Below are 16613 nucleotides of genomic sequence, written 5' to 3' on the forward strand. Positions count from 1 at the left end.
TTTGGGGAAAGAACTTGGCTGATGAGTGTGTTAGTAAAGATCAAGTACTCTCAGAAATAAAAGTTTTGGCAAGGAACTAAGCAAGAAACTCTACAGGATATAATTTTGTGGTGGAAGTTTCCCCACGTATAAGAAGACAATTGGTAAATTGTTCTAGAATGTTCTTGAAGTGGAGTTCGCATCGAGTCCGTGAACTGTGGAATCCAACGCAATGTTTTTAATGTATGGCGTATGGCCATGTGGCCCGGCACTGTAAAGCAGACGAGTTCTGCGGTCACTGTGCCGGGAGAGGCCATACATTTAAGTCTTGCAGTAAGCATGCGGATACACCGCAATGTGTTAACTGTCTGAAAAGGAAATTGCCCTCTGCACATGCCGCAAATGATCGGGCGTGTCCTGATTATCTGCGGGCTGTCGACATTTTAAAACGTCGAACTGAAATGTAATGCAAGCAGCATGAGATGTTTTCCTAAAGATGGATGTGTGGCTTCTCCCGGTGGTGACCGGGGGTCGTCGGTTATAGTTGACGCTGAGGTTGTGGTACACAGGGATCGGACTCATGTGATGTTGTAAAAGAATGGAGGAGTTATTTTGAGCTGTATGTTTATATAAAGTATTAGATCAATTTTATTATTATTATTTTGTTTGACGGATTGTCAAATGTGGTTTCCTGGATAGGGCAACCTACCTCCTCGTGGTGGGGACGGTAACTTGTGGTGGGGCGGAGACGCCGTCCCCGCCACGAGGCTAAAGGTTGTTCTATCTTGTTTTAGATCTGTTTAGTCAAATTAGACTATTGTAATTGTTAATTAAAATTGACCAATGTTAAGGTTGTAATAAATGTAACAATTATGATGTAAGTGGCAGATGAGCTGCGGCTCAGGGAGCCCTTAGGTATAGTTTGATTAAATTGAATGTTCGTTGCACCATTCTCGATACACCCTTGAAACTGTGGTGAGCGAAAAGTTCAGGAGAACTGCCGTTTCAGAGATGCTTTTGTCCAGCACGTCTTGCACCTACTACCATGCCACGTTCGAAGTCCGTTAGATCACTCCTTTTCCCCATTCTTGCTACGGTTTGTACGCTTAACTGGTACTAGAAAGGTTGTTCTGTTGGATTTATATCCACAACTGTGGTCATGTGATTTGCAACGTTGTAGGACAAACCATTTGTGTGCACAGCAGGGGGTGTACCTAATAAAGTGGCAGCACAGTGTATATATATATATATATATATAAATATATATAGGTTTCTCTGTGTGTGTGTGTGTGTGTGTGTGTGTGTGTGTGTGTGTGTGTGTGTGTGTGTGTGTGAACACTGGGTTTTCTGAAAAGAAAATTCAAAGTTTTATGTTGAAAACAACTTAACTTTATTCTAATTTTTACATAAATATATAATAATAACTTTGTTTATCATCAATTTGCTATAAATAGAACGAATAATTTGAGCAGTTCCAGAGGGTCGTTTCGCGGACCCCAGTTTGGGAATCGCTACCCTAAAGTAATACAGTGGTAAGTATCACGTGACCGGGAAGCTCTGTTCATGTCAAAAACTGTCTGAAAGCAATCAAATTGCTCTCAGACTATGATAAGATCGGGTAGAAGTTGAACCTGTGTGGTGTGAGATGACTAGTAAAGGAAAGATGTAAAGTCAGAGTCTTTTACAGGCCAAACGACCTCCAAGAGTATGATAAAACCCTTTCAAAAAATTTTAACAGGTAAGGAAGTGTGATTGTATTGTTACGTATTGCACCAAGTGGGATTAGATTTTTGAACCAACTGGATGCCTGTCCCTTATTCCAGCACGTCAAAGTGGTTATAATATTCTTGACCTGCTTCTCACCAAGTAACCAAATTATATCAAATATTTGACAAGGTAGTGGTGACTACAATATCATAAAATGCATCCAAAGAGATTTCTGTGGTCGAAAGTGTTGTTGTTGTAATTGCGTTTTAGGAGCATCAGCAATTAAGGCCATATTGCTCCGTGTGTATTATCTGTAACTTGCGTGTGTTTTCAAGTCGATTCTCTGTCTGCTGGAGGAAAAACCCGAGTTTCCGGGAGAAAAAACCATGATACCCTTTCCTGAGACTGACTAACTCAGTCACATTGTGAAAAAAAAACCCTAAAATTTACTCCCGTCATTGACAGGTTTCGAACTCGTCTTTTCCACCCCGTGTGGGGCGGGCGGCGACCCTACCAACTGTGCTACCCACGAGGGCAGTTGAAAGTGTGGGCTTCAGTTTAATGAGAAGGATAATATAATGGATGGAGGGATTTCTGAAGTTCTGTTATTAATTGGACACACAGTTAATGCATATGGAGGACAGGAATGCATTATGGGAAGTCACAAATTTATTTGTTCCAATTTAGAAGTATCGCAAAGGAAGGTTGCCAAAACGAGTGGCAAGAAAGCTGAAGGATTTAATTGAGGGAAAGAAAAACGTGGGATAACTAGGGGCTATAGCGAGACACCATTTAATATGAGCGTAAACTGCTCTAGCCAGACTTCACTTAAAGGAACAGTATTACTTACCATACATTACATTATGAAGATATACAGTATGTAGCATCGCCAAACATATCCCCTGCACGAAAAAAAGTTTTTTATGATTTTCTAAACTTCCATAACTTTCTCTTTTCTCAAAATTTGGGTAATACACCCAGTTAAAGAATCTAAGCATCTTATGATTCTCTCCTCGGGGATGGAATAAAAAGCGAATTACTGTAGAAAATCAAAGCGAAACTTGTTAAAATAGAGACTCATAAACTATACTGGTGTGCAAAACTTAAGGACCAGTCAGGTTTTCACCTGACTGGTCCTTAAGTTTATTCTTTGGAGTGGCCTGGAATGGTAAAAGCATGCCAAAGGAACCTCGTGAGGTACAGAAATGATGAAGGAAATAACACCAACACAACAACGGAAACAAAACGATACAGAGGGATATTATTCAAAAATGGCAACATAGCACTGGCTGCCATGATACAGCTGCATCACTGCCAAAGATGGAACAAAGGGAAGAGATGGTCCTCAGTAGGAGATATGGCCACCCCTAATGTTGATGCAGGCTTTGCACTACCTGTCCATACTTAGAACAATGTTATTGACAAGTTCTTGCGGTAACATCGTCCATTCCTCTGTCAGCGCCATCTTCAGCTGGTGAACATTTTCTGGTGGGTGTGGACGTGCCGCCAGGCCACTTCCCAGAGCGTCCCGTATGTGTTCGATGGGATTTAGATCGATGGAACGGGCAGGCCAATCCATACAAACAATGTCCTCACTTTCTAAAAGCATATCAACAGCTGCAGTGCGATTGGATGTGGCGTTATCATCCATAAACACGAATTCGGGGCCAATGGCACCTCGGAACAGACGCACATGGGGAAGGATTGCCTCAGTACAGTAGCGTGTACCTGTTATAGTACCGCCTTCTAGTATCTGGAGTTGTGTACGTCCATCCAAGATAACGCCTCCCCAGACGAGAACACCTCGACCCCCATATCGATTCATTTCAGTGATGTTTGTGGGGGTGATATCCTGTGCCAACCTCTCGCCAGATTAGCTGACTTCCAGAATCGCTGCTGAGACTGAATCAACTCTCATCAGTAAAGAGTACCTTAAGTAAAGATTTTGTGGTTGTAACCTTTAGAAATAGTGTTGGTCCTTAAGTTTTGCACACCAGTGTATGATGACGTTATCACCAGTTCCCAGTAGTTAGGTTTTTTGTATTAATTATGCGACTGCTGTAATTAATATCTTGATTTTATTTTGTTTTATTTAATTTTAGATTTGTGAATTGAAATTGTAATATTAACCACAATAATTAAACTATACATTCATTTTAAAATACTTATGCTGTTGTGGAATTTATTTTTTGTATTACAGTTTCATACAACATAATTTTAACTCACTTTTGATCGTGAAAGTCAATTTTAACTGTAAAAGAACAGTGTCCTTTTCTATTAATATTAACTGGAAATATCTGGCACAGTGAATGGCCAAGAGACAGTTGTTATTATTGGGTTTTAGGAGTATGGCCATGTTGGTCTGTGTATATTGTCCGTAAATGGCATGCGTTCTGAGGTCGATTTTCTGTTTGCTGGACTAAAAACCTGAGTTTCCGGGAGGGAAAACAATGCTACCCTTGCCTCAGACCGACTAACCCAGTCACTTTGTGAAAATGACCCATAAAAATTCCTCACGTTATCGATTTGACTCGAACTCAGGTCTTTTCCATCCAGTGTAGGGAGTACGGCGATTATACCAACTATGCTACCCACGAGGGTACCAACACAGAGATATCACTATATTTTCAATAATTTCGTAAATTAAATCCTGAAATATTTTCATGGAATCATGAAGACTCCTGATTGTTGGGAGAAAATTGGTTGGATAAGGAAATGAATGTGCTGTCCCTACCAAAAATTTTTGAGAGCATATTTTCCTTTTGATCTCTCTGTTTATAGCTTTTCAGTGTTTCATTTAAATTGCATTACTTTATTGATTACATACCCAGAGAATACCTCATCTATCAACGTGTATTATATCTGTAAATTGTGAGTGTTCTCTGGTCAGTTTTCCAGTTTTACTGGCCGAAAATCCAGAGTTTCCGGAAAGAAAACCTTGCTGTCCTCGCGTGAGACCTACTAACTCACACGTGAAAAAAGCCCATAAAAGTTCCTCGCGTCGTTGAAAGGATTCCAACTGGCCTTTTCCACCCCTTACGGGGAGGATGATTATAACCATTGTGTTACCTGCGCAGCAAAGGCACTTTTAACTAAAGCGGAAAGTAATAGGACTGTCCAAAGCAATAAAACACAAAACTTAATTTGTTTATAGTAATGTCAGGAATATTGCAAAAAAATTAAAACAACAGGTTGTGGTAACTACCGTCCTTGTACTGGCCAGACTAATCACAGAACGCCTTGATGCCCCTGATATCACGGACCTGATAAAAACTCCTCAAATGGCTGGAAGAAGCCAAGTTTCTTAGCAGGATCCCGCTAAGAAACAGTTTCAACAATCTCAATGAGCTGAGACGCATATTTTCAGGAAACACGGTAGATTTGATTAATAGTCCAGTTATTGATCTCGATAAATTCTACCAGCAGAATGCATACAGATGCCAGAAACTAATGGAAACATACACGGGTCTATCTTTTTTACTATAAGGACACCAGCTGATAGAAAATGAGATGCCAGAGCTACTCGTGGCAAGATAAATATAAAATTAAATAAAGCCGTCACTAATCCTCCCTCGGAATCTAGGACATGAAAAGATGCGTGGCATCGTAAGCTGAGATTGACAGAAAAGAAGAGAAACCGCGGACAACAACCGGTGATGAACTCTGATGAACTGTCTCAACCAAAGAAACTGTTTGTATTTTTGTACAATACTTCTTTGACAAAATATCTTTCTGATAATGGAACACTTCGGTATCCCACTAATTGGAACAGCAAGTATTTAAAAATAAGCAACAACAACAACAACAAAAAACTGTAAAATGTACCTTTTAAGTTAAGCGTACGTCTTGTCCTGCGAAACCCTGGACAAATGTTCTATTGGAAACATTTAAGGAATTTATCCTCGAAGCCACAAACGTATCCGAAAGAGTGGTCAAGGTCCGTAAATGTAAGGTTCCAAAATGGATGACAGGTGAGGGTAACAGTTTAATTTAGCGAAAAAAGCATGGGACAGTTACAAATAATCACGTGATTTGATCTATTTCAACATTATAAGATAATATATAACAAAATCATGGGATGAGATGATTGAAAGCTGGTTATAGGAAAGCACAAGCAACGCTAAGAACGGGAACAGGAAGTTCTTTTTTGTGAATACAAAAAGGTGAAGAGCAAACGAAATAGGTCCGTTAATTGGTGGAGTCTCGATAGAAAGCTTAGCAGAAATGACTGGTGAGTGAAACAGATACTTCTCAAATCTTTACAGTTGAATACAAGGCGTGACTCTCTGGAGAATGTTATTCAGATTGCTGAAAATGATATAATGATCTTAAAGAAATGTTTGTTAGAAAAGAGCCTGAGGTTAAAGGAGGGCAAGGCTCCAGGGGAGTATGCGATATATAAATATACACTAAGTGATCACTGAATTATGACCACCTACCTAATACTTCGTAGTCCTTTTGCCCTCAGTACAACAGCTATCCGACGTAGCATTGATTCAACAAGATGTCGAAAGCGTTCGGGAGGTATGACCAACCAAGCTGTGTGTAATGCGGTCAGCTATGGAGGTGATCGGTGTATCCAGACGCCTGATATGCCTTTCCGTAGTGTCCCACAAGTGTTCTGTGGGATTGATATCGGGGGAGTTCGGAGGCCAATCGATATGCTGGAAGTCAGAACTGTGGTCCTCAAACCATTCCTGAACAAAAGTGCCCGATAGCTAGGCGCATTGTCATCTTGGAAGGCACCATCGCCATCCCGGAAAAAGTGTAACATAGCGGGGTGTACACAGTCAGCAAGCAGTTGACGATAGCGGAGACCACTAATACGTTGTTCCACATGCACGCGGGGTCCAAGTTCCTACCAGTGAAACATGCCCCACACCATACAACCGCCTCCACTGGCCTGCACTTTTGATACCATGCATGATGGATCAAGAGTCTCATGTTGTTGACGCCAAATCCGTACAACGAACATCCACCGTGTGAGTAAATAACGTGACTCATCCGACCAGCACACCTTCTTCCAGTCTTCTAACGTCCAACTTGCATGCTCTTTGCACCAGGCGAGTCTTTTACGCCGATGAACCTGAACCTTGGTTAGGAGAGGATGCCGTAGTGGTCGTCTGCTAGTATAGCCCATACGTGCGACCGTGCGACGCATGGTCATGCTGTTATATTTTGTTATTTGGTTTTTAAGAGTATTAGCAATTAAGGCCATATTGCTCCAGGAATATGCGGTTGTCATTCCCTGACCTTTCCGCATCGTCCGTATTTGGTGGTCACGGGCTCGAACCCCAGTCTAATCAAGAAGCGTGTACGCACTACTGCTGCTCCTTCCCACCTGGCTACGGAGGCGCCTACATGGTCATGCCAGATACTGTTCCGGGTTGGCCCATGTTGTATTGGATAGTCAACTCTTCAACAGTGCAGCGCCTGTACGAGTCGTCGGACCCGGAGCTCACCTTTAACACCAACCTTTCGCTGGCCTTTGCATTTTTGCCGTCGGGTTGTTTAACCATTTTGACGCCAGTCCTTGTACACTTTAACTATGGCGGCTCTCAAACATTCCAACAGTTCAGCCGTTTGGGAAATCGAGGCACCAGCTCGTCGAGCACCCATAATCTGTCCTTTATCAAAGTCCGATAAATCCTCCCTTTTACCTATCACGCTCGGAATTTTACTACCTACTGAACCACTGGCACCTTATCTGTCCTTCATAGGTCGACTAACTCCGCGCTCTCGTACCTCACGTAATCAATGGGTCGCATTCAATTTTCATAGGGGTGGTCATAATTTAGTTATCACTTAGTGTATATATATATATACACTAAGGCACAAGGGCTTAACTGGATATATATATTAACCACAAGGGCTTAACTGGATATATATATATATATATATATATATATCCAGTTAAGCCCTTGTGGTTAAGTGGTATAACCACCGTCCTCCCCACACCAGGTGGAAAAAACCTGAGTTGGAATCCCCTCAGTGACACGGGGAATTTTTATGGGTCTTTTTCACAACGTGGTTGAGTTATTCGGTCTCAGGCGATGGTAACATATGGTTTTTTAATCCCAGAAACAGGTTTTTCGACCACTGAACACGCGCAATTTACGGACATATGATGGATGTACAGTGCAATATAATTATTGATGAGTCTAAACCCAACAACAACAAATCCAGTTATGATTAAAAAGGCTGCATGTGAGTGTATCAAACCGTTCATTGAATTCAAGTTTTGAAAATAGTTTAGTACCAAACCGTTCAAATCAGAATTTCTGCACAGAAGACATAGTCTGTCCTAATTAGGGGGCATCTTACGGCTAAGAAGACCCCCCTAGTATAAAAATTTAAGATCAAACCATCAAGCTCGTATCCTCCCTCAAACTCCTAGTCATGATATTCGATTCAAAGCTCACCTTCCTCCCACAACTTGCATATCTCCATAATAAAGTTGGAAATTGTACTACCCTTATTGCACGTGTAAGTCGCTGTGATTGGGGACTAAACAGACACACTCTCAAGCTTTTATATAAAAACTTAAGAGTCTGTCTTTCTTCTTATTGTCACATATGGTTCAATGGCCAGATTCTGCAGGGCAGTTTTGTGCTCAAATAAACTGGGTAGTAAGACTGTCTTTCAGTGTCACCACTGGTTGGTAGTTGAAGTGAACGGTGGTTGTCATATATACTGTCCGGGACATCAGACTGCTCACGATTCCATATTTAACGGCAGATAATAACCAGGGTGCACAGGGAAACTTTTCCGACTGCACTAAACAGCGGACGCTCTCGAGGATAGTCTTACGGTCGGATAGTATACTTTACTGAAGCTTTTGATACTGGTCCTCATAGAAGGAGGTTATATATACTGGAAGAAACTGGAGTTACTATTATGATCCTATGCTGGATTGCAAGTTGGATAAGAGACAGAAGATTGTCATAAATGATTGTCATAGATTGTCATAAATGATTGTCATAGATTGTCATAATTAGTCTTCAGCGCCGATCAGTGTAACAGGTGGGGTCAGTCAAGAATCGGTGTTGGATTCTCTGATATTTCTAATTTTCATAAATTATATTGCAGAAGGTATCCTGCAAAGCTATCTAATTTGCTGATGAGTTGAAAGTGGGAAGGATACTAACAATTTGAGCCAGGTCATAATGCTTCAAAAAAAGAATTGGATCAGTTGTATATATGGTATGAAAAATATCACTCCTCGTGGTTATCACAGTTGATATAATCACTGTTCTCCCCCTGCCTGCTGGAAAATACTTGAGTTCGAATCCTGTCAATGACGCGAGGAAATTTTATGGTCCTTAGTCACAATGTGACTGAGTTTTTCGGTCTCAGGAGAGGGTAGCGTGATTTTTTTCTCCCGGAAACTCGGGTCTTTCGTCCAGCAGACAGAAAATCGACGACAGAACACACGCAATTTACAGACATATACGGAGAATTATGGCCTTAGTCGCTGATGCTCTTAAAACCCTACAACAACAACCACCACAATATCCTGTTACTGAAAACCACGCCTGAGAGAGATGCCTGCACTGCATCCCATGAATGAAAGTGCGTAGTTATTACACAATAGATGGTCTCATAGGAGACACACCTGAATAGTTGAAATAGTAAATGTAAGTCCACACCCATTACTATTGGGGTTAATGAGATTCAGCAAATGAGATTTATTTATTCATATTTTTTATCCACCTGAATTGATGCTAAAAATATAAAATATATTGAAAGCAATTGACACAAGACAGAATTCATTAATAAGAATACAGTAATATAATGTTTTAACGACATGTACAGGTTATTTTGATCTAAATATTTCAAAAAAAGCACTTGGTTTGTGTAAAGTTTAGAACGTAATCATCATAGGTTTCGTTTACGTTTTCTTCTCCGCTCCTACCGTGATCATGCTGTTACCCAGTCACAAAAACACCAAAGGACAGATTGACCTTTTCTATCTTTTCGACCTCTTCCAACTGAATGCCCTCCTTAAATTGTCACTTCAAAACTTAGCACAGCACCTGACTCAACATATGCAATTTTCACTGATCTTCTTTACTTGCAATTGATGTACTGCAAACAGGATCTACTAATAAATACTCCATCTTGAACCAAATCATATCTCAGCTGAGAAAAATTCAAGGAAACCAGCAGTTATAATTTTATTATCCATTTCGAAGTTACAAGTACCTTTAATAATGCAGCATACCACTGGAGACAAATCCAGTCTCGACGAATTCTTCGTTGAGATTTACTTTGAAAAGAATTATTCTCTTATTTTTAAAACCTGGATAGGCGCATATGGTCATTGCCGTCTTTACTCAATAAATTTGCAACAACCACAACTTAAGAATTGTAGGGCCCTCATCGGACATTGAATTCAAAAAAAGTCAATTTTATCTTACTCGGACGTCAAAAGAAGGATAGTAGTAATATTTTAGGAGCATCAGCGACTAAAACCGTATTGCTCCGTATATACTGTCTGGAAATTGCGTGTGTTCTGTTGTCGATTTTCTGTTTGCTGGATGTAAAACCGAGTTTTCAGGAGAAAAAACTATGCTACCCTCGCCTCAGACTGAATATCTCAGCCGCGTTGTGGAAAAAGCCCATAAAATTCCTCACATCATCGACAGCATTCGAATTCAGGTCTTTTCCACCTGGTGTGGGAGGAAGTCGATTCTACCAACTTTGCTACCCAGGAGGGCGTCCAAAGAAGAAATTTAACAGACATTTTTGAATGAAAATAAAATTTTATTAAATTGAACTGATATTAATTACAGGATCATCATCGAATTCCTACCAATTTAGGAGTTGCGTGTAACTTAATTGGTAAACGGAATTTTTTTTCTTAAGTTTATAATAATTGAAGAGATTTGTTGGCAAAGTTAGATTATTGGCTACAGCAGTTGCTTGATATACGAGTACAGTATTTCTCTTCAAAAAGATTAAAAGACGGGCATCTCTTACATCTGAAGCTAATGGTAAGAATGATACTGATACCACAGGTGGAGATAATGTTTGTTATGATCTATTCCTGGTCAAAGGAAGAGACAATAACGTCTTACATGACGTTATCGAAATGATCGTAATGGAAACATATTCTGTTACCTTTGAAAATAGTAAGAAGAGCTGATACGTGTAGCCGAAATAGATATGAACGGTAAGTGTAAATTTTGTTATTGATTGGCTAATAAAAAGTAGAAATATAAGGAAGGAAAACTATTGGTGAACCGTAAATAGAATTCATGCATTATACAGTATATAAAAACAAGTAGACAAGCATGTTGATGGTAGATAGATGTGAAGTGGATTATGCTACAAAAAAAATCAAAAAAAGAAAAAAAAACGTGATTTTACTAATTCAATCACTGGCCAAAAAATTAGAAACCTTTATTCAGTATCTGTTAAGGCCCGCTTTTGCCGAAATTGCAGCCCGTATACATCGTGACACAGATTCCACTAGGTGTCTGAGGGAGTCTAACTGTAGATTTAATCATTCTTCCATTATATTTATCCGTTGATGTATTGGGGTCGGTAGAGAACTGCGAAGCCGAACTGCTCTTACTAACATATCCCAGACATTCTCAATTGGATTGAGATCTGAAGAATTAGACTGCCCAAATAGATGTGGGAAATCTTGGGAATATTCCTCGAACTAATTCACATACAGTTACTAGAGGGTGAATAGTTACATTGTCGTCTTTAAAGAATCCATCCAAATCCGATACGACTGAAAGATATTCTCACAGGAGGTAATACGACCTTCTAATAGTATGAGCGGACCCAGTCCATACCAAATCTCAGGCGAGTGTAGCATAGATTTTTCAAACAGCAACAGCAAGCTGACTACAGAACCACACAATTTAGACATTATATACGGCGCAGTATGACACAAATTGCTGATGTGCCTAAAACCCTACAAAGAAAAAAGAAGTACGTAGTCCGTACCAATCGAATATACCCCTTTTCATAATACAATCTCCAGCCGTTTGAATGGTGGATGCCAGACGGTCTGGATGTATGGCCTTATGACGTTCGCGCTACACTTTCATCCGACCATTGGTACAAAAAAGTGGAAATCGAGACTCGTCCAATCGCATGATCTTTTTATACTGCTCCAGAGTCCAGCCATGGCATTGGCGTCATGAAAATAGTTAAATCCTTCTATTTTTTTTAACGGAAAGAAGTGGTATTGTATTGGCACAGGAGTACCAAATCCCAGATTCTTCTACTCCCGCCACATAGTTCGGTTGGAAATGGGGCTTTCTTTGCCAGAATTGAATGTTTCGGTCATTTACTGCAAAGTAGACATTCTATTCTGAATTTGCTTTAAATTGCTGCGGTTTCGTTCTTGGAGTACCGACTACATGCCTCATTTCTTCCTTTTATAGCTGCATTCTCCTTTCATCTTCTGTTCACTTTTGAGATGGTTGCTTTCGACATACCAGTGGTTTCCTTTGTTTTCTCATTTGTGACTCCTAAACATGCTCCAACAATAACACCTGTCTTCCCCATGACCGAATCGACTAAGATATCCCAGGAAAAGTGTACAATATTTGTCTGATACGAAGGAGCATGTGATCATACCATACTATATTTGCATACCGCACGTTTAATTATCCGTTCATGCCAATTGCAAAAGATTTCTAATGTTTTGGCCAGAGGGTATAAATTCCTGAAGCTTTATGTTTATCTGGTCCTTCTTACTCAGGCTTACATAAATTAGATGTGTAAAGTCTTGGAGGTGCAAAATTCCACACACTTTACAATCTGCAAACAAGAAACAAGTTTTACTTGTTTGCTTAATGTTAGCAAATACTTTCCTTACTTAAGCTTAAACGCTGCCTAATTTCACAAAAGCTCGCTTTCTTTCTGGCATCTTTACTACAACTTTTATTTAAAAATAGCTTTGAGTAGTGGCAGTTTCTGAGTAACCTGACTTCAGAATTAACCCTAGCGGCAGTACAAAAGAAGCCAGTTTGAGCCGTCCGAAATAATATTTTAACCAAATTTTTAACCAACAATATTTTAACCTTCATAAACCAATTGGCTGCACGCTTGCATACCAAAATATTTAACTTTAATGTTTACTAAAATATGGACATTATGCATGAAGTCAATGAAATTCTAGCTGACTTAAATAAAAATAATTAATAAAATTCAATATATATGATTCCTAATTCCTAAAATTAAGACTTTATTGATGTACATATTTCTGCTTTATAATTCACTGTAAATATACTTTACTTCTCTATATGTTAATTGAATTAATTAGTAAATATTTTGCTTAATTCAAAACTCACAGGAACTTGACAATCTTCTCCAAACTGGGTGGTCGATATTACAAATCTGGTCGTTTGAGCACTACTACAAGAAATTGTTCTCGTGGGTAGACACAGTTGGAAAAGACCTGAGTTCGAGTCCTGTTGACGACGTGAGTAATTTTTATGGGCATTTTCACAACGTGGCTGAGTTAGTCGATCTCAGGCGAGGGTAGCTTGGTTTTTTCTTCTGAAAACTCAGGTTTTTCGTCCAGCAAACAAACAGAAAATCCATATGGTCTTAGTCGCTGATGCTTCTAAAACCCTATTTCTACAAAAATAACAACAAAAAGAAATTATAGGAGTACGTAGTAATTGTTGTAGGAGGATATCTGCACCTCTTTCCCAGAAACTTAGGATACCAGATGAATAACAAAGGACAGGGCACAGATCCACGATATCCGGAAGATTTTAAATATAATTAATTCATAACTAGTTCAGTCTTCAACTAGCATCAAGGCTAGGGGAATTTATCTGCGTTCTCACTACCAATTGCTCCGTGTGCCTCCCATGCCATATCATCATCATTAATGTTTTCAATGTCGTCAGAATGGAGCCAATTGAAATTATGAAGGGTGCTGTATAATCTTCAGTGACTAGCTTCAGAAACGCTCTTTTGTGGACTTTTTAGAATAGTGAATAGCTTCCCCTACATTATCAGTATTATTTCATCGATAAAAGTAATTTTAGATTTATCACGCCCTCGTCGTAGTACAGTTGGTAGAATCGCCACCCTTCCCTCACCGGGTAGAAAACACCTCAGTTGGAATCTCGTCGATAACGTGAGGAATTTTTATGATTCTTTTTCACAGCCAGAATCGAATGAGACCGAGACCGAGTTAGTCGGTCTCAGGCGAGGTTAGCATAACTTTAACTCCTGGGTTTTCCGTTCAGCAAATAGGCAAACCTACCAAAGAATATACGTCATACTATTACAGTCACAATATACTAACTCCTCATAGCCTTAATTCAGTCGGTCTTAACACACCAATTAAACTAAGAACTTGCGGGTTTGCGGGTGTGCCTTTACATTTGTCTTCATCCATTCCCGCTGTACAGCGTTTACACTTTCATGTCTGCCTATACAACATTTTAAAGTGTCTTCAAAAAAAGTTTTAAAAAAAACCAGACATTATTTTATAAGTGTTTGTATAAAAAAATGTCAGAATAAGTCGCTCACTTTCTGGGTGAATTAAAACCAATTAATTTTAAAAGCATTCTAAGCTTTAAAAGGACAAAGTTGACGTAAGGTGTGGTTGGGGCTACTGTCCTTCCTTATCTCTCCCTATATTTCTTCATGGTGACTCCCTTGACTTTTGATGTAGCTACCATTCAGGTGTTGAACAAAAAAAAAAAAAAAAACAAACGAGTTCCGAGAAATATTAATATTTGCCAAAGATATTGCGACAGCGGATGTGTTAGACTGGACATCATTTAACCACATTTTTCACCTGATTCTTTCAACATAAGTTGAAATTAGAATGCGTGGGTTTGACTTTACCCAGGTGACACATGTACATTCGGTTTTCTTTGCATGGATTCATTTTTGAAATTAAAGTTGAAATGCCTGTTTGCAAATAAGTAGTTGGGAATAGAAAGAGCTCCTAAAATGCCTCTATTTAGAGAAGCTTTTCAAGGCCAACAATGAGCAACTTTAAATGAAAAATTTAACTTTGTTCAATTGCTGTTTTAGAATCAAGTTCATTACTTTAAGGAATTCACATTGTCAGTTTGAGAAGATTAGTTCGAATTATCTGGTTAGGAATTAAATCGCGTATATTGGGATTGAGTTTCTGTATCAACAATCATACAGAAACAGATGGACCCAGCATGTAGAGAGAATGGAGGATGGACGCTATCCAAAAGAGATTCTGAACTACAAACCCCGGGGAAGGAGAGATAGAGGCAAAGCCCTGAAAAGATGGAGAGAGACTGTAACAGGCCACTAGGCCTAATACTGGACAGGAAGAAGAAGAAGAAGACAATGTAAAGTTTAAATTAAAAAAAAAAAACAACACACTACGAAGTATCTTAATATTTTTATTAAGCATTGAAAAATTTACAGCAAAAAGTATTGAAGTGACTAATATTAGGAACTATACTGATTTTTCATGAAATATCCTCCAAGAGATTTTATCATTGCTTTGCATAGATGTGGAATTCTGGCGATTAATTTTATAATACTGTCTTGACTAATTATTGCAATTTTGATGGCTCTTAGCCCAAGACATCTGTTTCTTTCGATTTTCTGACTTTAATAAAGATTTTCAGATAGTTACAAGACCACAAAGTCCTGCTTGCGTAAAACGAAATTTTACAGTGGATGCAGACACTCTGTTCCCATTGAACTCAGCTCTGATTTCAGGTGTAGATTGAATTTAGAAATCAGTGTTATGGTCTTATCTTTGGCTTCCGTTACGCGCGGTCGTTCTTGTCGTGGTTTGTCGTTTAAACTGCCAGTCTCCTTGAATCCTCGAATGGTAGTTTGAACTCCTTAAAAAGGAAACGCCAAGTTTTTTTTTTTTTTTTTTTGCCATTACTTCTCATGGATGAACTTTCTTTATTCCGAGTTATAAAGCATTTCTGTTTTCAACACTCAGTTCCTTATTTCTTGCCATGTTTACCAAGAAACACTCTTTCTAAATGAGGTGTTCGACTTTATAGGATACAGCTCTTACTCCTCAATTTATATTATTGGAAAACGCTCTAGAGTCATCTACAATCTTCTGTAATATTGAAACAATACTCCCACTTTGTAGAATGCTTTAGAATCATCCACAACCCTCTATCTTGTACACCTTTCTGGAAATATTCTAGAAATTTCTTAAATATTTACAACCACTCTGCTAGCCGCGCAGACAATTTAAGTTAAGTTTAAGTTAAGTAACAGTTTCCATTTGTATTAACAAGTTGTTACTGACAGCAGAACGAACAGTTTCCATTTGTTTAGAACCTTGCAATATGTCAACTTGAGAATGTTTACGACCTTTTCCCCACCCAACTGTCATTCCTCCTTGAATCTCTGTTAGCTGTTTCTGTCTGGTCATCTTTGGGCGTACGTTGGAAATGCGACTAACCGCCAACTACCACTAGGCTAAAGTATTTACGATTTCGAAGTCACAAAATTTCATGCAATCTGGTGAGTGTCCCGCGACTTTGGTAGAATAATGTATGTAGATAATAAGTCTCTTATAGTTTTTTGCAAAGTTTAAAGAAACCTCGCACTGTTATCTCCCTTAGGGTCCGTGCAAGCTAAATCCATCTTTGGTCAGAATATCCATAAGATAAACAATGGAATAACCTTCAGGACCGGTGTAGTGTAATTACGTGATCCCCTTTCCCTCAGAGAAATCTGCATTCCTGTTCAGGGTCCTTAAGTAAAAAGAGTAAGTTGTGAATGGTCTTCTCAGAGTTCCGCAATTGTAAGGGTTCCCCAAGCTTATCACAGCTAGGTCATGTGCCATTGACCCATATAAAGGAATTATGGGAATGTTCCGCTCTACTGATTACCGACCAGTTACCCACATGTCTAAACTGCTTGCGGCACCTGAAGTTTCTGTGGTAAGAAAAAGATCGAATTGGTAAAATTAC

The 16613-nt window shown here is 39.2% G+C and overlaps 1 protein-coding gene across 2 annotated transcripts in view; it reads right to left on the reverse strand.

Moving 5' to 3' along the window:
- Positions 1 to 16613, reverse strand: part of LOC150079888 (tetraspanin-11-like) — a 78983-nt gene that overhangs the window by 62191 nt on the left and 179 nt on the right. The window lies entirely within an intron of this gene.

Source organism: Mastigoproctus giganteus, chromosome 10 (genome assembly GCF_048544385.1).
Source record: "Mastigoproctus giganteus isolate SK-2022 chromosome 10, ASM4854438v1, whole genome shotgun sequence".
NCBI classification, from domain to species: Eukaryota; Metazoa; Arthropoda; class Arachnida; order Uropygi; family Thelyphonidae; genus Mastigoproctus; species Mastigoproctus giganteus.